Source organism: Sitophilus oryzae, unplaced genomic scaffold (assembly GCF_002938485.1).
Source record: "Sitophilus oryzae breed Bouriz unplaced genomic scaffold, Soryzae_2.0 scaffold_1977_pilon_pilon, whole genome shotgun sequence".
NCBI classification, from domain to species: domain Eukaryota; kingdom Metazoa; phylum Arthropoda; class Insecta; order Coleoptera; family Curculionidae; genus Sitophilus; species Sitophilus oryzae.
In genome coordinates, this window is record NW_022146698.1 from 680,633 (window position 1) to 704,424 (window position 23,792).

The window sequence follows — 23,792 nt, forward strand, 5'->3', positions numbered from 1 at the left end:
TAGTATTTACTACCATTTGTTGTCTCTTGTAAAAAAAACGCCACTGCTCATACTTTTTGAGGAGAAAATGTTTTTTCCAAAGCTGACTTAAAAAAATGTTTCTGTCGCATAAAGCCTTGTACACAAATTTGTCACATAAAGCCTAACTTGACTCACCCCTATAACTATTTATTTTTTTCATTTAAAAAAAGAGATTTGGTATGTTAGTGTATTATGACATAAATTAGGATTGATTGATGTATTCAATTGTTTTTGATTTATATGTTTTTAATTTTATTATTTTAGGTATATATGTTTTTAATTTTATTATTTTTATATTGATATGTTTTTGATTTATACCGGGTGCGTCTCAAAAGTGGCTCACCCCTATAACTTTTTTATTTTTTCAGATATAACAACGAGATTTGGTATGTTAGTATATGGCATAAATTGGGATTGATTGACATATTCAATTGTTTTCGGTCACTTCCGGTTTCACCGGAAATGACTACAACTTTTGATTTTTAAATGGCACCCTCGGAATTTTTTTACTTTATTCGATAGATAATGACACTCTGAATAGAATGACATTTTCGCATATGGATTATTTGAAATTGTAACTTTCGGTTCATAACGACAATTTGACTCGAAATACCAAGTGTGTGGTATCAAATTATTTGTAAAAAAATGCTTTTTCCAAATAAGCTAATGACCCACCCTTGCTTCTTTTGAAAACATTTAGATATGATTAAAAATACGATTTTGGCATTTTTTAACCGGCCAGGACAAGACACTAAAAACATTAGACGACCAAATTTATTTTTCCAAGGCTCCTTAACTAAAAATCAGTATTTTTAACACAGCCATGGCACTCTAGATTGAAATTTAAAATACAATTTGTTTTGGAGCAAATATGTCAAAAATTGACATGTAATATGTCATTCGATTCAGAGTGTTATTTTCTATCGAATAAAGTAAAAAAAATAAAAAAAATACCGAGGGTGCCATTTAAAAATCAAAAGTTGAAGTTATTTCCGGTGAAACAGGAAGTGACCCAAAATAATTGAATACGTCAATCAATCCTAATTTATGTCATATACTAACATACCAAATCGTTTTTTTATTCGTATTTATTGTTTTTAATTATACAAATTATAATTTTTAAATGGCACCATCAGTATTTTTTTACTTTATTCGATAGAAAATGACATTCTGAATACGATGACATATAATATGTCAACTTTTAACATTGTCGCTTAATAAGAAATCGTATTTAACTTTCAATCTAGAGTGCCATGACTATGTAAAAACACTAATTTTTAATCAAGGAGCCTTGGAAAAATAGATTTGATCCTCTAATGTTTTTAGTGGCTTGTTCTGGCCGGTTAAAAGATGCCCAAATCTTATTTTTAATCATATCTCAATTTTTTCAAATGGAACGAGGGTAGCTCATTAGCCTATTTGAAAAAAGCATTTTATTACGAATAATTTGATACCACACACTTGATATTTCGAGTCAAATTTTCAGTTATGAACCACATGTTATAATTTCAAATAAACCATATACGAAAATGAGAAAAGTTGACAAATGATATGTCATTCTATTCAGAGTGTTATTTTCTATCAAACAAAGTAAAAAAATACCGGGTGCTATTTAAAAATTAAAAGTTGTAGTCATTTTCGGTGAAACAGGAAGTGACCGAAAACAATTGAATACCGTCAATCAATCCTAATTTATGTCATAAACTAACATACCAAATCTCGTTTTTTAACTGAAAAAATAAAAAAGTTTAGGGGTGAGCCACTTTTAGCTCCGATTCCACTTTGTTTCGTATATAGCTACAGGGGGTTAAAGTCTTCATTTTTTCAATTACCCAAATTTTATTTACCTACCCGTTGTTGGTTGTTGGTTTTTGTTTACCCACCGCCCATCATTGCTGATGACGCTCTACTTCTCCCCCCTCATTTCCACACCATGATAGGGTTAAAAGAAGGATTGCATAACTAGTTAATGACAATGGCCTAGTTAATACGCAACCTTTCTAGTCTACTGACACTTTATGTAACGATAATCTAAGATATAACGCGTTTTCCAATATATCAAAATACTTTTTCTCTCTAAATCTAGGTATTGTTATAAGTAAATTTGTTACTAACAATTATTAATGTTAAGATTTGGTTCAGGTTGTTTCGTCATATTCGGATAATAAAATTAATTGGAGTCGCTTAAATTACTATGAATAATAACCTGAATTGTATCAAGGGTAACATTTAGTTAACATTTATAAAACAAAGGTTTGAAAATATGTATTTATGCTTTCTATTGAAATGCGACCAAATAATGCGTTGTTCAATTTTGATTTTACTTGAAATATGAATATTGATTCTTAATTCTTCCTTCTTAATACTACGAAAATTATATTTGTTCTAAATTATAGGTTAGTATTATTTCGTATACAGGGTGGTTCGAACTGTATTCCGGAAACTTCGGCAGCATATTCTGCAGATAAAAATAAGTAAAAAAGTTCGTATAAATGTATGCCCCAAAGTGCTTAGTTTCGGAGATACAGGGTGCAGAAGTTTCATTTTTATTTCGATTTTTTCCAAATAATTTAATAGTAAAGTCAATATTTGGTGTCTGGGAGTTTTTTGACATTGAAAACATTTGAAAATTGGTGTCTGGGAGTTTTTTGACATGAGAAATTTGATTTTGATGTCAATATGGCTCTTACTAGTGCCATACTAGGGCGCCCGCTACGTATTTTTTAACCGGTTTGAAGAGTAATAACTTTTTGTCCGTACCTGTATAAAACTACTGAGTAAAAAAATATACATCCACGACGTTTTCTACATAAAAAAGGTCTCTTGGTAAAAATCGCTACGAGTAATCGTTTTCGAGATATTTGGAATCGAAACTATCAATACATTAGTTAAACATGTCGACTAAATAGTTATTAGACTGAAATCATAAATTTGAAATATTTTTGTGCCGAAAGTGCAACAGAAACTGTTTTATCATCATTTTTTGCAGAAAAATTTATGATTAATTTAAAAAAAATAAAAATTTCCCAAATTTATTATTTCAGTGAAATAACTCAGATTCAAATCTACTCAACGTGTTTATTTTTCGTCAATAATGACATGTATTGACTATTTCCATTATAAATATCTTAAGAACGGTTGCTCGTAGCGATTTTTACTAAGATATGTTTTTTACGTAAAAAGTCACAGAGATGTAGAATTTTTCGCCCGGTAGTTTTATGCAGGTACGGACAAAAAGTTATTACGCTTCAAAACAGTTAAAACACATGTAGGTGGTGCCCTCTACTAGTAGGAGTCATATTGACATCAAAATCAAATTTCTCATGTCAAAAAACTCCCAGACACCAATTTTCATCCAAATATTGACGTTACTTCAGAAATTATTTAGAAAAAAGTGAAATAAAAATGAAAACATGTGTTTTTACTGTTTTGAAGAGTAATAACTTTTCGTTCGTACCTGTATATAACTATTGAGAGGAAAAATATACATTTTCGTGATTTTTTACGCAAAAAATGTCTCTTGGTAAAAATCGCTACGAGCAACCGTTCTCAAGATATTTTAAATGGAAATAGGCTATACATGTCATTATTGACAAAAAATAAACATGTTGAGTAGATAGTGATTTGACTGAAATGATAAATTTTTAAATTTTTTATTTTTTTTAAATTAATCATACATTTTTCTTCGAAAAGATGATGATAATACAGTTTCTGTTGACTTTTGACACAAAATCATTTCAAATTTATGATTTCAGTCTAATAACTATTTAGTCAACATGTTTAATTTATGTCAAGGTTGACATGTATTGATAATTGAGATTCCAAATATTTCGAGAACCATTACTCATAGCCATTTTTACCAAGAGACTTTTTTACGTAAAAAACGTCGTAAATGTACATTTTTTACTCAATACTTTTATACAGGTACGGGCGAAAAGTTATTACTCTTCAAACCAGTTAAAAAAAAATAGGTAGGTAGGCCCTCAATAAGTAGGAGTCAAATTGACATCAAAATCAAATTTCTCATGTCAAAAAACTCCCAGACACCAATGTTCAACGAAATATTGACGTTTAAATTATTTGGAAAAAATCGAAATAAAAATGAAACTTCTACACCCTGTATCTCCAAAACTAAGCATTTTAGGACATACATTTATACGAACTTTTTGACATATTTTTATCTGCAGAATATGCTGCCGAAGTTTCCGGAATACAGTTCGGACCACCCTGTATAAGTTCAGAAAATTTTAAGGGTGGCATACAGGGTGTCCCAATATTCCATGGATATAGAGTTACAACGTATTTTTGGAATCAAAATAAGTTCATTGGAGACAATTTACCTCTATACCAAAGTACTTCGTTTATCCGTTAGAGGGCATCAAACTTTAAAAAAATAAACACATTTTTTCAGATATTTTAAGAACCGTTATTCCCATTTGAATAAGAATTTGGGTGTCTATGTTTTGCTAAGTGCTTTAACATTTGACTTTCACAAAAATCAAGAAAATTTACAGGAAGGATGAAAACTACCCCTACCCCTACATAAATTTTAGTGTAAATATTTTCCATCTCCCACCGACGACAGATTTTCTTTTTGGAATCTTTTTTTGGAAAATTTATTTTTCCACAGCAGACCTACAAAATATACAGGTAGTTCCAATAGTCCGTGGGCATATAAGAACTACGTATTTTTTTAATCAAAATAAATTAATTGCACACAATTTACATTTATACAAAAGTGCTTCGTTTGTCCGTTAGAGAGCATCAATCAAAAATAAACCCAAACCTTAATTAATCTAAAATTTATTATATTTTTAAGCTATTATTTATGAAGCTAATTGTCAAATATAATTTGTTATACTAACATAAAATTCCATATTTTTGCCTACTACATTATTAAACCATAATAAATTGTATGCCCGTCCATAGCTTGATTTTTTTTCTAGAAACTAAAAATGCAGTAAATATTAGAAGAACCATTTTACGAAAAAAAAATTGGCGACGGGAGGCACGTATAGCCGCCCATACTAAAATATGTTAATAAAAAGTTGGTAGGCAGTTCTTTTAGTTTCAATTATCTCAAAAGCTGCGACTTTGACTGATTTTGATGTTATTACAAATTTTGTTGCAAATATTATTCCTAATCTTAAGTTGAAAACCGCGATTCGCCAGCTACTGTAATTTTGGAGTTACGATTTTTTAAAATTTTTAACCCCTTCCCATACCCCCTTACCAACCCCCCACCCCCACCGAAAACTAATGGCCAGATTCTCGGGTGCCACAGTATTTTTGTGCCAAATTTTGTTAAAATCGGTTTAGCGGTTTTTGAGTTATCGTGTTACAGACAGACACCGTGAAAATATTTTGTATTTAGGTTATTTATGGCCCAAATAACTCACTTTGAGTGCAAAAAAAACTTTTTTTGCCGATCTTAATAGCCTACCAGACCTGTTGGTATGGTCGACTAAAAAATCGGTCGTCGGTTGACTGGAAAATATTTATACTAATATTTATATAGGGGTAGGGATAGTTTTCACCCTTTCCCTGATTTCTCTTGATTTTGTAAAAGGCAAATGTTAAAGCACAAAACATACACACCCAAAATCCCATTCAAATCGGAATAACGGTTTTTAAAATGTGTGAAAAAATGTGTTTATTTTTTTAAAATTTGATGCCCTCTAACGGACAAACGAAGCACTTTTGTATAGAGGTAAATTGTTTCCATTGAACTTACTTTGATCGCAAAAATACGTCGTAATTCTACGTCCACGGAATATTGGGACACCCCGTATTTCGATCCCAGGAACACGAATTTTTTTTCGCGAAAAAAATGTTGAAAATTCTGAATTTTTTAAGAAAAAAATTGTATTTTATTTATTTTTTTTTAATTGAAAAATAGAATATCTTCATAGTGTGTCAACATAAGCAGCAGATTAAATTTAGAGGAATGAAAACCCAGAAAAACTCCAGTAGTTCAAAAAATTCAAGCACAAAATCATTTTTCTTTTAATTTTCAAAGTAAAATAGCTCAGCTATTTTGGGCTCATTTGAAAAACGGTAAAGGGAAGATATGTTTCCTTTATCGAGATCTACCAGCTCTGAAAATATTTGTATTTATTTAAGACTTACCCTATAAAACTTCTCTCCGATTTACATTCCAAATAGTTATTATCCTCTACATTATAACCTATTATCACAGCTATTATAAGCTTTCAATTCTGTTCTTTTGTTATTGCAGCGCCATTATTGGTAACTAGCAGCCCCTGTTTCAATGAACCTATAGTAAACTATTAAAAATTGCTATAATATAATTAATGTTATAAAACATAAGTTATGATTTAAATTCAAAATTGATCGTAGTGACCATGACGATGTTACGCCTTTTCATTGTACTATAGAGTTTTGTTATAAAGGATATCCTACCTCTTAATGCATATACCGGGTGTTTTTCAAAAGTTGCTTTACCCCCTATATTTTTTTTATTTTTTCAGATAAAAATAACGAGATTTGGTATGTTAGTATATGACATAAATCAGGATTGATTGACGTAATCCATTAGTGTCGGTCACTTCCTGTTCCACCGAAAATTACAACTTTTGATTTGTAAGTGGTTTGGTACCAACAGGTATGTTTTTTTTTAATTTCACTCAAAATGAGTTATTTGGGTCATATGGTGTCTGTTTGTCCGTCTATCCGTCTGTAACACGATAACTCAAAAACCGCTAAACCAATTTTAACCAAATTTGGCACAAAAATACTGTGGCACCCTCGGTGGCACCCGAGAATCTGGCCTTTAGTTTTTGGTGGGGGTGGGGGGTTGGTAAGGGGGTATGTGAGGGGTTTAAAATTTTAAAAAATTCAAGTTTCAATTTAAGATTAGGAATAATATTTGCAACAAAATTTGTAATAACATCTGTAAAAATCAGTCAAAGTCGCAGTTTTTGAGATATTCCGTATTTCCGTAGTCCGTTTTTGAGAAAATCCGTGTGGGTTGGTAAGGGGGTATGTGAGGGGTTTAAAATTTTAAAAAATTCAAGTTTCAATTTAAGATTAGGAATAATATTTGCAACAAAATTTGTAATAACATCTGTAAAAATCAGTCAAAGTCGCAGTTTTTGAGATATTCCGTATTTCCGTAGTCCGTTTTTGAGAAAATCCGTGTGGAGAACTCCAAACTCCCATCGGACGCGACCCCAGGTGGCGGATAGGGGAAATAACCGCGAACCAAAATTGGAAAAATTCGTTTACTTTGAAACTAAAAGAACTGCCTACCAACTATTTATTAACATATTTTAGTATGGGCGGCTATACGTGTCTCCCGGCGCCAATTTTATTACTTAACTCTTAACTTGATAGAAAATTACATTCTGAATAGAATGACATATCATATATGTCAACTTTTGACATTTTCGCTTAAAAACAACATTTTAAATTTCAATCTATAGTGTCATGGTTGTATTAAAACCACCAATTTTTAATATAGAAGCATTGGAAAAATAGATTTGATACAACCTAGTGTATTTCGTAAGTTTTCCTGGCCGGTTAAAATATGTTCAAATCCCATATTTAATCATAACTCAATTTTTGGATGGTGGCTCATTGGCTTATTTGGATAGAGCCTTTCCTTATGAATGATTTGGTACCACATGCTTAGTAATTTGAATCAAAATGTCGCTATAAATACAGCCATGGCACTCTAGATTGAAATTTAAAATTTACACATACATTTTTAAGCAAAAATGTCAGAAAATTTGACGTATAAGATGTCAGTCAATGAAATTCTAGTGTCATTTTCTATCGAATAAAGTAAAAAAATACCGAGGGTACCATATAAAATTCAAATTGTTTCCCCGATGTTTTCCCGAGTTTTGCAAAACATTTTAAAGAGAGCAATACTGATTAATATACAATACTGAAAAATAAAAAAATTTATACGACAAATATTGTTCATTTCTTTAATGCTTTATTTGTATTATATTTGTATTTTTATATTTATAGAATTCTATAAGAAACACAAAAATGGCAAAAGAAATAGGGGTTGCATTTAAAATTTTAGGGGTAGGTGCCCTGGGGGTCAAGGGATTGAAAGTAACACGACAACAAATGCCTCAAAAATTGTCCCCCTTGATTTGTAAATTAACGTGTTTCGCCAAATTTTCATACTATCATCGGTAGAGGCAATATTAAATACTGTTCGTTTTCAAATTGTCACCCTGTATATGATATGCCATTCTGTTCAGAGCGGTGTTTTCTATCGAATAAAGTAAAAAAAATACAGAGCATGCCATTTAAAAATCAAAAGTTGTAGTAATGAGGAAGATGCATATATTTTATTTTTCGCCAGAAACTGTTCAATTTATTAGAATAAATATGTGTAAATGCAAAAAAAACCTTTTTTCTTGAAAGCAGTACCACAATTTTATAAAACGGGCCATAAATACTATGGATAACGCAAACGACGCCTCGCGAATTGAAACGATATTCTATTGGTCTGACGTCACCCGCCGTTCTCGTCGACGCGCGATGGCCAGCAGCAGCCAGACGTGTTCCGTTTATGTACGTATTTACGTGGCGTACTAAGACATTTTTGTTGCTTTTAGCGTTGATTGAAGGAGCTTTTTATGCTTTTTTGTGCAGTTATTATTTGTATGTGTTGTGTGTTCTGAGAATTTTTTAAGTAATGGCAGATTCCGGGTTTGTAAAAGCACAATCAGATAACTTGCCAAAAGTCGATGCTTTTATGTTGGCTGCTTTTATAAATACAAATTCCCAATTTATTGGTGCTGAATTACGAGGAAAAAAACAGAGAGGTATGTAACATTTATTCTTTGTAGTACTGAGGCATATTTAAGTATAAGTAGGTACCTACTGTTACGAACTTTTATATAGTTATAAATATTAATGTTATAAACTTATTTTTCAGATCAGGTAGGGAGACGTATGGAGATAATGCTGTAGGTTATGTAGAAGTGAAAAGAGACAAAAATATTTGTTTAGTACGTGGAAAAATAACTCCAGAGCATAGCGTGAAAAAGAATTTTTTTATATATTGACACCCCCTTTCCCTTGTTATTTTTAAAGATTGTTTTTTTTACGAAATTATAGGAAATAAATTGTTTATCAGTAATGAAAATATTATATAAGGTGTCCCATAAGCAAACGCCAAAATTAAGTTACTTTTTTAAGTGAGACACCCTATATATTTTTGGATTCTTCGGAAATTTCTAGATATTCTAGATATATTTCATGTATAATGTCCTATACCTATCTTCAAATGTTTACGAAATATTGACAGTTGTAAAGCGAAAAATACCTACAATTTTCTGGACCACCTTTTTTGAGACACCCTGTATAACTAGAATTAATTTTAAAAGAGAGTATATGAAAAACCATGCAACTCTTTTATTTAATGTTTTCTTCTAAAACTTGCAGTTAAGGCTGTATGTGGGTGTCAAAATATAATGAATAACCCAGTACATACATTCAAATTTCATATACCTATGTAAGACAATATACATAAATATATGAACTTACATCAAAATGATCTTCACAACAATAAATCGTAAAAATAGAGGATAATTTAACGTTTGTCTTTTGGCCTTGGACCATTTTTTTCTGTTTTCGCTCATCCATTACTATTTATAAATATCACTACTAATTATGTATTAATTAACACAAATAACTAAAATTTTGACTCGGATTCAACAGCGTTTAAAAGCAAACTGTGTAAAATAAACACGCGTCTGGCTCCACTCAACCAGAAGAACGGCGGGTGACGTCACAGCGGCAAGGCGCGGTATAGAGCGTTTGCCCGGCCATTTAAATTAACAATATTTATTTATTTTATATTAGAGGCATTTCTTAACCGATATCAACGATTTTTTTTGTTCAATTTGTAATTATATTAACTATTTTTTAAAACCATTATTTAAAAACATGCATTTCCCTCATTTCCGGTGAAAAAGGAAATTACTACTTGTCGATGCGCTGTGTTGTCCTGCAGTTCAGCGGAATGTCGGTTTTTGGGAAAACCAAAATTTTGGGCAAAACGCTTAATTTTTTTTTAAAGAACTAACGAATCGTATCGAGGGATGCCGCGACGCATCGAATCGACGAACCCCTTTATACTCACTATGCGTACATGGATGCAACCATAGACTTAAAATAAAATATAGACTGAGCATCTCATTCATAAATAGCTGGAACATGCGGTCAGACACTGTCTTGTTATTGTTGTGTTATTGTTTTAGGTTATAACGAGTGCGACACGAGCGATAGATAGGTTGTCTCTGTCGTAACGGTCGTTCCCTGACGACTCTGCCGAGAAACACAACACAAACTTTCGTTTCTCAAGTACACCTGAACTCTCCGTATCATAGCCGGGTAATTTTTTTATTTTAATGAAGCTATAATTAAATTAAAATATATCGTATTTAAACTTTTTTATATTTTATTAAGATTTAGGACAGGTTTTTTAAATAAAAGTTTAGAAAAAACGTCTTAGAGTCCAAAAAGGATAAAAATAGTAAAATACACATTCTAGAAGAAATTGTATAATCGAAATTACGTAATTTTTGAAATTAATAATAAATTATTAATTTTAGTCAAACATTTACAACCCCTAATATTAATCAAAACAGGATCTATTCCACAGATATAATAGAATCGCCGACAGGGAGAGAAAATAAAATATGATTGTTGTATTTTTTTTTCTGGTTAAGTGATGTCTTATTATGTAAATTAGAGAAAACATAAATCTGTTCCATTAAAGCAACGAAGGTGATAGGAAGTGGACAAAATGAAAACTACATTTATTTAACTCGGTACTGTTTTATTATACCGTGTGCGTCCCAAAAGTGGCTCATCCCCATAATTTTTTTATATTTTCAAATAAAAAAACAAGATTTAGCATTTTAGTATATGACATAAATTAGGATTGATTGAGGCATTCAATTGTTTTTGGTCACTTCCTGTTTCATCGGAAATGACTATAACTTTTAATTATAACATTTTTAAACGGCACCCTCGGTATATTTCTACTTTATTCGATAGAAAATGACACTCTGAATAGAATGACATATTATATGTCAACTTTTGACATTTTCGCATATGGTTTAATTGTAATTATAACACGCGGTTCATAACGACAATTTGACTCGAAATACCAAGTGTGTGGTATCAATATATTCATAAAAAAATGCTTTTTCCAAATATGCTAATGAGTCACCCTTGTTCCATTTGAAAAAATTGACATATGTATGATTAAAAATACGATTTGTATTGTATACATCTTTTAACCGGCTTAGACAAGACACGAAACCCATTAGACGATCAAAACTATTTTTCCAAGGCTCTTTGATTAAAACTTAGTGTTTTTAACAACACCATGGCACCCTGGATTGAAATTTAAAATACGATTTGTTTTTAAGCGACAATGTCAAAAGTTGACATATAATATGTCATTCTATTCAGTCAGTTCAAGTCATTTTTTATCGAATAAAGTAGCAATATACAGAGGGTGCCTTTAAAAATCAAAAGATGTAATCATTTCGGTGAAACAGGAAGAGACCAAAAAACAATTGAATACGTCAATAAATCTGGTTTATGTCATATACCTTACTAATACAAATCTTGTTTTTTTTATCTGAAAAAAATAAAAAAGTTATAGGGTTGAGCCACTTTGAGACGACCTGGTATATAAAAATAATGTTTCTAATGTAATATCATTTTAAAATTCTTGTATGTTATTTTAGATTCTGAAGATAATTTTAGAATAAACCGGAATATATTTTTAATAAAAACATTATTAATTATTAACAGGGTTATAATTATGATTTTGTTACAATGTAAGTAAGTAAATAATGTAATGTAAGAGAAAAAATTCAGATTTTACATTTTACTAAAATATTATCTAAATAAGCGCCTTTCTACAACAACGCCACTGACTCCCAATGGGTAAATTGAGAGTTGCCTACCGGTCAAAAGTCGTTTCAAGACTTAAATGGATTATTTAAGTCAAATTTCTTGCAAATTTGGCACTGGCGAACCATATTTTATAGTTCTTGAACAGAAAAAGTCAATAAAATAAACACTTAAGCACTACAAGCTAAGAAAATGCGTTAATACAGCCGGGGAGATAGCGGCAACAAAGCTTTACCGCACACGTGCGACACGTACTACAAGGTAATAAATGAATGAATAGGCTCCCTCGCCTCTAATCGGTGTTGTCATATTGTAAAGAACTTATCCTTTTTAAACAGTATCCGACTTATAATTTAGTAGTATAAGGACTATTTAATACATCTCTGGAATATTAAAACCTACTTTATTAAACTGTAGTATTAATATCTCAATATATGTGTATAACAAGAAAAAAAACATTGATAATATTAAAGACGTGACAACATAGGCTGGATGAGGAAGGCTCGGTCGACTGTACCCAGAAGTAAACATGTGTACAAAAAAGGTTGTTTGTCCGCGTTGAGATGTAAATAGTGTAGTCTATATTTTATTTTAAGTCTATGGATGCAACACATCGATGAATCAGCGCATGGTGAGTATGAGGCTTAATACATACATGCACCTGTGACTAATTCTGCTACTTAAGACCTTGATGCTAAAGTATCTTTCAACCTAGAAAAATAAATATAAAATTACGTCTGTGCTGAACAGAAAAATAATGAAAATAAATATAAGTGATTAATTGTAAAAATCTTACAATTACTTCTTCTTTGAATGTAGATTACATATGTATATGTTTATTGTTATATGAAGGACACTTTTAATTAATAAAATACAGGTATAATACATATTACCAGACTAGAATATTTATTTTTATTTGTTATGATCATTCTTGGAAAAAGACATGTACTTGATTAAAATTTAAACTAAAAATGTTCTAACAAGTTAAACCTATGATTAAATATCATTATTAAATACCAACAATTATATGATTATGCTCCAGGAGATACTATCCAAAGCGATCCACTTTTAACTTAAACTATAAATTATCATGTCAATCAATTCTACAGATTAAAAAATCTATTTATTCTATTACTGTCATACATACTCTTCGTACATACTACATATCTACACTCTACACTCAGATGCAAAAAAAGCAACGGAGAAATTTTCGGTCAAATTTAAAGTGTTATATTTTTGTTATTTTTAGCCCTATTTTCATGATTTTTTTAACAAGCTTTATATAATTATACCGACTTTAATTCCTAAACTCAGTTTTTTATAAACTTTAGTATTTGACATATTATACAGGATTAATCGAGGAATTGTTTTTTAACCTTAACTTTAAAACACCCTGTGCAATACTTTCGTGTCTAAATTTTCCTAAAATATAATTTTACAGTATACCGGGTGTTTCAAAACAAATGCGAAAAACTTCAGGGGGTGATTCCTTGTTCAAAATAAAGGGTAGTTTGCTTCATAAACGTTGGGTCAAAAGTCAACCATTAGGGAGATATCGCGGTACAAAGATGGCGGAAAAATAATGTTCTTATTTTTTATCTTGAAAACGAAAAGAGAGATAGACTAATGAAATTTTATGGAAGCATTACTGTTATGAAAAACACACTTTCTGGTAATTTTTCCACTTTTTAAAATGAGTGGAAGGGGTTGAAATAAACTACCCCTATCATTCTTGTTAACGAAATTTAAAGAAAAAAATCTTATCAAATACATGCGAAAAAATGGTGGATAACTGGACTTAGTTTAGAAACTTTTTATATCTCTTGTATTTTTTATAAAACTCACCGATTTGAAATTAAAAAAATAAAATGTAAAGCATTACATGTCAGGACTAAAAATATTTTTAGATTAAGAATCTAGTGATAATAAATGATGTAATAATAATAATCTAGATAATAACGTGTATTGCAGTAGGGTAATGTCAAATAAAACAATAATAGAAACATCCTAAAAAGTGACAGCGGCCGACTAGATTATTTCCTAAAAAAATTACAACTGCCCACTAGATTCTTTATCTAAAAATGTTTTTTGTCCTGACATGTAATGCTTTACATTTTATTTTTTAATAGCAAATCGGTGAGTTTTATCAAAAAAACACAAGAGATAAAAAAGTTTCTAAATAAACCAAACTATCAAAATTATTTTTTTTTTGCATGTGCTATAAAAACATTATTTTTCCGCCATCTTTGTACCGCGATATCTCCCTAATGGTTGACTTTTGACCCAACGTTTATAAAGCAAACTACCCTTTATTTTGAACAAGGAATCACCCCCTGAAGTTTTTCGCATTTGTTTTGAAACACCCTGTATATATAATAATATAAAAAAAAAGATTGAAATTATTGGGCAAACCTACAGTAAGATTAGCCTAACCTAGCCACGTTTCTATGGCTAATCTTACTGTAGGTTTGCCCAATAATTTCATATTCTTCTTTTTTATTATAATCCCTACGATAACATCTTTTGTTTATTATAATTTATAATATATATAATAACTGCAACTGAATTTCTTCTCTGATTTTATTTATTTATAAAGAGGTATTATTTTATAGGGCCAAGATCATAATATACCGGGTGTTTCCAATGTCAAGAGCGGTTCGCCCCTGTAACTTTTTTACTTTTTTCTGATAAGATTAAGAGATTACTAACTGATAAGAGATTTGGTATGTTAGCATATGACATAAATTAGGATTAATTGACGTATTGAATTCGTTTCGATCAGTCCCTGTTTCACCGGAAATGACTACAACTTTTGATTTTTAAATGGCACCCTCGGTATTTTTTTATTCGATAGAAAATGACACTCTGTATAGAATGGCATATCATATGTCAACTTTTGACATTTGTGCTTAAAAAAATCGTATTTTTAATTTCAAGCGTCCTTGAAAAAAAAATATTTAATTGTCTATTGTTTTTCGTGTGTTGCATGTCCTGGTCGATTAAAAGATGCCCAAATCGTATTTTTAATCATATCTCAATTTTTTAAAATGGAACGAGGGTGGCTCATTAGCATATTTAGGAAAAGATTTTTTTACGAATAATTTGGTACCACATATTTGGTATTTTTTTTTGTTTCGTTTCTTTGACCTGTATACTATATATTTTTTTGTTTTCACTCTTGGCTTTAGGTCGTTGGGGTTGCAAAGATGTTTCTAGATTTTGTTCATTATTTTTTTATTTTGTGACGGCGTTTCGACAGTATATGTCTTTTTCAAGCCTCTTTAAGTACATAAAATTTTATTTTATTAAAATTTTATCTTATTGATTTTAACTGATTGTTTTTATGTACTTAAAGAGGCTTGAAAAAGACATATACTGTCCAAACGTCGTCACAAAATAAAAAAATAATGAACAAAATCTAGAAACATCTTTGCAACCCCAACGACCTAAAGCCAAGAGTGAAAACAAAAAAATATTTGGTATTTCGAGTCAAATTGTCGTTATGAACCACATGTTACAATTTCCAGTTAAACCCTTTGAATAAAAAGATTAGTTAAACCATATGCGTAAACGTCAAAAGTTGATATATGGTATGTCATATTATTCAGAGTGTCATTTTCTATCGAATAAAGTATTAAAAATACCGAGGGTGAAATCAAAAGGTGAAGTTATTTACGGTGAAACAGCATTCAATACAAATCAATTGAATACATCCCATCAATCCTCATTTATGTCATATACCTACTAACGTACCAAATCTCGTTTCTTTATCTGGAAAAACAAAAAAGTTATAGAGATGAGCCACCTTAAAAATATAGTTCTTTAAGATATTTTAAGAATTGGATAAAGAATTAGATAACTGAGAACCGTAGAAAGAATAGAACAGTAGATTGGTATGTGTAGTTGCAGCAGTTGCAGCATATCATAAAGTTTTAATACCTATATTTTGTGTTACAGATGTTAAAAAAAACTTAAGAACTAAATAACTGATTTAACTATTTTTTATATCTTAAATTATAAGGACATACACAGAACAATTATACAGGGTGGTGACAATTTCGATTAGTAGTGGGAACTATCGAATGAATACTATCGAAACATTCGATAGTTGCAATTCATTCTAATAATTCGATAGTTAGTAAGAAAACATTCGTTGAAAACTATTCGAATAAAAATTATCGAATAGATCCGTCATCTGCCTTGAAATATTGTATTCTAGTAATTCGGCAGCAAAAACCATTCATTTATTAAATTCATTCATTTATGAAATTCATTTATTCGTCAGGATCGATTATAATAAAATATTAACTGAATTTTTAGTTGTCGCCCGGCGACGTAGGTTTCTTTCGAGAAACCCGACAGCGGTCGGTGGCAATGCTATGAAAGAAGCCGGCATCTTTGATTTTTGCGGAGTCAGATATAGATAAGGACACATTATTTTTTTTATTGAGGTGCTAGTATTTACACAGAAAATACATTATGAAGGGCGCTGTTGCCATATTTTGGTATTAGTTGATATTAGCAAAGAATATTATTGTTTGGCTTTAGTTAGTTAGGGATAGTATGTCTATAAAAAATACTTGTTATTTTGGATGTAGGAAAATGATTTTTAATGTTTTTTAAGCAAAGACTGGTTTAATAAATAATAATAATAACAGAACTAATTTGTTATATTAACAACAAATTTTAAAATCATGAAATATAAACATTTATTAATTTTCTAAGCATGCAGGGTAATGGAAGGAAAATATAAATAAAAAATTATAAATCAAAATTATTTATATTAGGTGCTTTATATTACTATTTAAAAATTACATTTACTTTTACTGGCATTTACTTTAAAAAATAAATTAAATATTTCTTCATAAAAACTACATGTAAGAGAATTAGCATAAACAAAATACAAACATCGTTAACTTTTTTTTTAAATTGGCACGTGTAAAACTTTTATTTTAATTTTCTCACCCCATAGTTTGAGTTCGATAACCATTTACTTAACCACATTACTTAAATATGATTATTAAGTTCAACTAATTCATATTATTAAAACATCTAAAATACAAATACGTATTTTTAAAATTAATTGTAAGTTCATCTCATCTCTCTTAAAAATTGCTACTTCTCAAAATTTCCCATTAACAAATAGACCATATATCATATAAAATTAAATAATTGAAAGATCAGACTACGGAAAGCCACACAAATTTTCGGAAAAATTTTGACCACCTGCACATGCACACAATCGTCAATAAATAAAATTAAAAAATAACTACTATTTTAGTATTTTAACTATTTTAATAAACGCAAAAATAGTACAGTATTTATACGGCTAAGTTATAAAAATTTGGAAGAACTAATAATGCCACTGACGCATACAAAAATCAAACGATACTAAATTTCATTTATCAAAAGCATTCGATAGGTAGTCGTGGCTCAACGATAACCATTTAGTCGCACGGCGAGGTTGTCACATATGCTTTAGTATACAAATGAATGAATGATTTTATTCGAATAAAACCATTCGATAGTTGAAATCATTCATTCATTAACCATTCGATAGTCTAATTCATTCGATAGTTCCCATCGCTAATTTCGATGCTCAACATTGGCATCTCAGAAACTACGAGAAATACGAAGTCGGTTAAATGGGACAAAATTTGCGTAATTAGAAGTTTGACACACACCTATGAAGAACACCCCGGTATCTTGATTAGTTTCGGATTTATGTCAAAAAAATAAAAATAATACTTTTATTTTAAATGACAATATCCTCAAAACTATTGTATCTATTGCAATGTAAGTTGCTAGTTTTATATTTTTGACCTCGGCCAGTTAAATGCCGTTTTCAGAAAATTTCTAAGCCTTCTAGACTTCACACAACAACAGCCAAGTTTTTGTTTTCTTATGGCCGCCATTTTGAATTTTTACACTATTAAATAGAGCGAAAAAAAAGTTTATACGGTGATATCTAATTTTTATTCATTATTATGTAAATTCACTAAAAAATAGGTTTTTTAAAAATTCGTCTAAGATCAAGTCTGCCTTGGAAATCCAATTGGCACTTTATATGTCAGCAAGTTATTTTTTGTTTACTCTATTAGTGTCAAATCTGGACGCACAAAAATTGTATAGTAGAGTTGAATACAGGTCAATACAAAGAATTGTATTAAAATATTGACTGTCTCATATCGTGATATCGTGATATACTCGTGATATCGTGATATACTGATATCATAGGATATCAATATATCACCAAATCAGAGTATTTGTGGTCTAGTTTCTCTAATTAAATGACGATTTTCTTTTGCATAATAATGTCAATTTTTTTCTTTTTCAAACAAAGTTCAAGGAATATCAGTATATCACCAAATCAGAGTATTTGTGGTCTAGTTTCTCTAATTAAATGACGATTTTCTTTTGCATAATAATGTCAATTTGTTTCTTTTAAATGTACCAGAATTTGTAAATAAAGATTCATCCATCCATAACATTTTTCTATAAAAAAAGGGGGCTTTCTTGAACACTTTCCCGAAACCATTTGCAAAATTGTAATCTTCTCTTGTGATCACCAGCATGTGAAAAAATGTAAATTTGGTACACGTTTAAATTTTGATATTTGTGTTTTTGATAATGTTCCCTACATAAGAATCACTTATACAACACTCGAAAATTATTTTACGGCTAGAAGTTTCCGGACTTATTTCAATCTGAGCTCTCATACTAATAGCATTAAGTCTTTTACAATATTGCCCTCTTGTTTTTTAAAGCTACCAGCAACTGTGCTAAGTTTCCTTGCGAAAATAGTACGATGAGGCTGGGTCCTTTTAGGATACAATGTTCTATAAATTGTGCAGGCTATATCGGAATTTCTATTATTTTTTAAGTAAACATCACACATATCTCGTGTTTCTTCACTTGTAAACATATTGTTGACACTTTACACTATCTAATAAAAATTTTTGTGTCCAGATTTGTCACTTAATAGTGTAAACAAAAATTAACTTGCTGTCATGTAAAGTGTCAATGGAATTTCCAAGACAGATTAGGTCTTTAGAGGGAATTTTTAAAAAATCTAATTTTTTAGTGAATTTACATAATAATGAATAAAAATTAGATACCACCGTATAGATTATTTTTTGCTCTATTTAATAGTATAAAAATTCAAAATAGCGGCCATAAGAAAACAAAAACTTGACTGTTGTACGAAATCCAGAAGGCTTAGAAATTTTCTGAAAATGGCATTTAATTGGGCGAAGAAAACTACCAACTTACGTTGCAATAGATACAATAGTTCTGAAGATATTTTCATTTAAAATAAACGTATTATTTTCATTTTTTTTGACATAAATCCGAAACGAATCAAGGGTTTTCTTCATAGGTGTTTGTCAAACTTTTAATTACGCAACTTTTCTCCCATTTAACCGAATTCCTATCTCTCGTAGCTTCTGAGATGCAAATGTTGAGCATCGAAATTGTCACCACCCTATACCGGGTGAGTCTCAAAAGCGGCTCACCCCTATAACTTTTTTGTTTTTTTTAGTTAAAAAACGAGATTTGGTATGTTAGTATACGACATAAATTAGGATTGATTGACGTATTCAATTGTTTTCGGTCACTTCCGGTTTCACCAAAAATGACTACAATTTTTGATTTTTAAATGACACCCCCGGTATTTTTTTTACTTTATTCGATAGAAAATGTCACTCTGAATAGAATGACATATCATATGTCAACTTTTGACATTTTCGCATATGATTTATTTGAAATTGTAACTTGCGGTTCGTAACGAAAATTTGACTCGAAATACCAAGTGTGTGGTATCAAATTATTCGTAAAAAAAAATGCTTTTTCCAAATATGTTAATGAACCACCCTCGTTCCTTTTGAAAAAATTGAGATATGATTAAAAATACAATTTGAGCATTTTCTAACTGGCCAGGACAAGATACTAAAAACATTAGACGAACAAATCTATTTTTCCGAAGGCTCCTCGATGAAGAATTATTGTTTTTAACATAGCCATTTTCAACATTTTTCCCACTTGGGAGGCAAGGATCCTAATGAATCATTATCATTGCTTTCATTAGCTTGGTTGAAACTATTTTTCTCTTCCTCATAATAATTAGTATTGTCAGGGTGGTCTTCAGTTTCTCCCTTAACGGTAAAGATAAAGGATTTGAATGATTTGATTCACTTCTATGACTCATCTATATATATATAAATCCGAAAGTCCTGATTCATTCATCAACGCCCAGACTCATCAACGCCCAGACCAAACCCATGACCCTAGAGAGCTGAAATTTTGCACAGGGTTCCCTTTTTATGATGTATACGTGAGATAAGAAAGGATTTTTAGAATTCATCCCTATGGGGTAAAAAGGGTGGAATATTTCAATATTTTTATTTAAAACGGTCAAGTTTCCGAAAAACGCTGAAACACGTATATTTATTTTTTCTTTTTTACATATTTTCAGATTTTTTAAAATGTATACAGGGTGTTTCGAAAAATCTGGTCATTGATTAATCACGATCCTGCTTAAAGCGCTTGACGTAAAAGCTGATATTTGAAAACGGATTGACCTTAGGTGTAGGAGGTTCGATAAGAAGGATTTTTCGAAACTCGAATTTCAAGGGGTAAAACCACCCCCTCAAATATTAGAATATTTTTTATATATAAAAACCGGTGAGTTTTTCGGAAAACTCTTAAACACGTATATTTTATTTTGTTGTTTTACATATTTTACAAGATTTTTTAAAAATTATACAGGGTGTTTCATAAAATATGGCCATTGAGTAACTACACGATTCTGCTTAAACTGCTTGGCGTTTTAAAGCCGATTTTTGACAAACGGATTTGACTGTGGGGTGTAGAGGTTAGATAAGGCAGGATTTCCCGAATCTCAAATTTAAGAGGGGTGAAAAACCCCTCAAATAATATTGCTAACATTTGTTATTTAAGAAACGGTTAGTCTTTCGGGAAAAACGCTTGGACTTCTTTTACATATTTTGAATTTTTTTAAAAAATCATACAAAGCTGCAAATTGTTGTTTATTTCCATAGAAACGCGTTATTGACAAACTTAGAATAAAATAGCCCGCAGCTTAACAGAATTGAAATTAGTTTTTGGTATTTTAACCTAATCTATACTAATATATAAAACTCCTTAAGTGACTCACTGATTAATCACGATCCTGCTCAAACCACTCAACGTAAGAAGCTCAATTTTTGGCATACAGGTTGATTCTAGGGGTGTAGAGGTTCGATAAGAAGGATTTTTCGAAATTTCAGTTCCAAGGGGGTGAAACCAACCCTCAAATATTACAATATTTTTTATTTAAAAAACGGCCAAGTTTCCGAAAAAACGCTTAAACACGTATATTTTATTTTGTTTTTTTTACATATTTTAAAATCTTTTTAAAATGTATACAGGGTGTTTCGAAAAATCTGGTCAATGATTAATCACGATCCTGCTTAAAGCGCTTGACGTAAAAAGCTGATTTTTGGAAAACGGATTGACTTTAGGGTGTAGAGGTTCGATAAGAAGGGATTTTTCGAAACTCAAATTCTAAGGGGGTAAAACCACCCCTCAAATATTAAAATATTTTTTATTTAAAAACCGGTGTTTGTCGGAAAAACTCTTAAACACGTATATTTTATTTTGTTGTTTTACATAGTTTAAGATTTTTTAAAAATTTATACAGGATGTTTCATAAAATATGACCATTAAGTAATCACGATTCTGCTTAAACTGCTTAACCTTTAAAGCTGATGGCAAACGGATTGACTGTGGGGTGTAGAGGTTCGATAAGGAGGGGTTTCTCGAATCTTTTTTTTTGCCCAAGAGGGTGAAAACGCCTCTCAAATATTACAATATTAGTTATTTAAAAAAAGGTTAGTCTTTCGGGAAAACGCTTGGACACGCATAATTTATTTTGTTTTTTTTACATATTTTGAAATTTTTTTTAAAAATCATACAGGGTGTTGCAAAAAGTAGGGTAAATTGATTAACCACCTGCTTGATGTAAAAAGCTTATTTTTGGCAAACGGATTTTTCGAAAGTCAAATTCTAGCGAGGTGAAACTACCTCTCAAATATTACCAAGTTATACAGGGTGAGTCTTAAATAAGTGCAAATATTTTTAGGGGTTGTATATTTCGACCCCAGGAACACGTCTATGAGTTTTTTTTTTCGCAAAAAAAAGATGTTGAAAATCGTGCATTTTCTTTTAAATTTCTCTGTATATTTTTCGAAAACTTTTTAGAATTGCCTGTTCACCGCAAATTTTCCCACGGTATAAATTCTTAATCTCTGATATTACCATAGTTACATCTTTACTCTATGGTTTGGCACTAAAATGTATGCAAATACAGAGAAAATCAGACGGCTCTCAAAATTGACAGGTCATATGACCAAAGGCAATTAAGTGAACTCTATCGTCTATACTGAATGAAATTTGTTTTTATGGAAAGGAACCGCTACCTGTACTGAATGAAGTTTAACATCTAGCGAATAGATGGCGCCAGCAATATTAAAATTTGGAATTTTATAAAAAGAAAAATAAAACGCTACAGACTCACCCTGTATAATAATATCGCCATATTGTTTTTTCTCATGCTGACATAAATGTGAGAAAATTTTATCCCGTTTGTATGTTAATGGAAATTCTTGCTTTGCTTTATCATCACCATTACAATGATTAATTCGACGCGAACGAAGTCGCGGGTACTCCCTAGTATTGAATAAATTTCATTCTTCAGACAAACTCTAGCAGCCAACTCTTCTTTTGATATAATAAAACACTTCTAAATTTCTTAAATCCGATTATTAGCAAGATTAGTGGCATTAATCTCATAAATATCGGAATTTCTTCATCACTTTGTGTCCTCATAAAGTCTTTTGATCACCAAAACAAATATCTTCTCACCGAACTGCAGGCTTCAGTTAAATGGTACTATTATTTGTATTTTTTCAGTAAAACTGTAAATATTTATGGACATGCCTCCCAAGTGGGAAAAATAGATTGAATTTAAAATACAATTTTTTATTAAGCGGGAATGTCAAAAGTTGACATATGATATGTCATTCTATTCAGAATGTCATTTTCTATCGAATAAAGTAAAAAAATACCGAGAGTGCCATTTAAAAATTAAAACTTGTCATTTCCGGTGACACAGGAAGCGACCAAAAACAATTGAATACAAATCAATCCTAATTTATGTCATATACTAACATACCAAATCTCGTTTTTTTATCTGAAAAAATAAAAAAGTTATGGGGTGAGCCACTTTTGAGACGCACCCGGTATACCTAGTACAATATTTAAATATTAAAATCGCAATCGCAGTTGGTTTGCCTTTAAAATCGCAAACGCAGTTTCAATTGCGATTGGAGAATCGCAATTTTGCTCATCTCTACATATTTGTATACTAAAGCCGTAATGTGGGTAATTATCGCCTGTGGTGTGGATATTAAAACCTGACGCGAAGTGGTGGGGGGCTATAATAACCATGCACACCGAGAGCCATAACAACTGCCTATATAACTTCATATTAAGAATATATCTCATCCCATCAAAAATATAGAATGTAAAAAAGCCAAGTCTCGCAACAAAATTCTTCCACTATGAAAAGTTGTGGATTCTCATGTAAAACCCAAGTCTCAGTTTATTTTATCTAGTTTCTCTTTAAGCACCTATTCAACAATTTTCTTATAAATTGTCAGTATCAATATTAGGCATCTTTATTTCTGTGAGTGTTACAGTTGGTTGTGTATTGTGTAGTGGTGTTACACCCTTTGTTTCCCTTGTGCAATTGTAATCTGTGCACTTCCAGTTCGCGATCGGTATTACAC

At 30.7% G+C, this 23,792-nt stretch overlaps 1 protein-coding gene across 1 annotated transcript in view; it reads left to right on the top strand.

The window, feature by feature from the left end:
- LOC115883718 overlaps positions 1 to 23,792 on the top strand; it is a 97,098-nt gene that overhangs the window by 16,700 nt on the left and 56,606 nt on the right. The window contains exon 2 of the mRNA XM_030902118.1: positions 8,945 to 8,949. The gene's annotated coding sequence lies outside the window, so the exon portion shown is untranslated. The remainder of the gene's footprint in view (positions 1 to 8,944; positions 8,950 to 23,792) is intronic.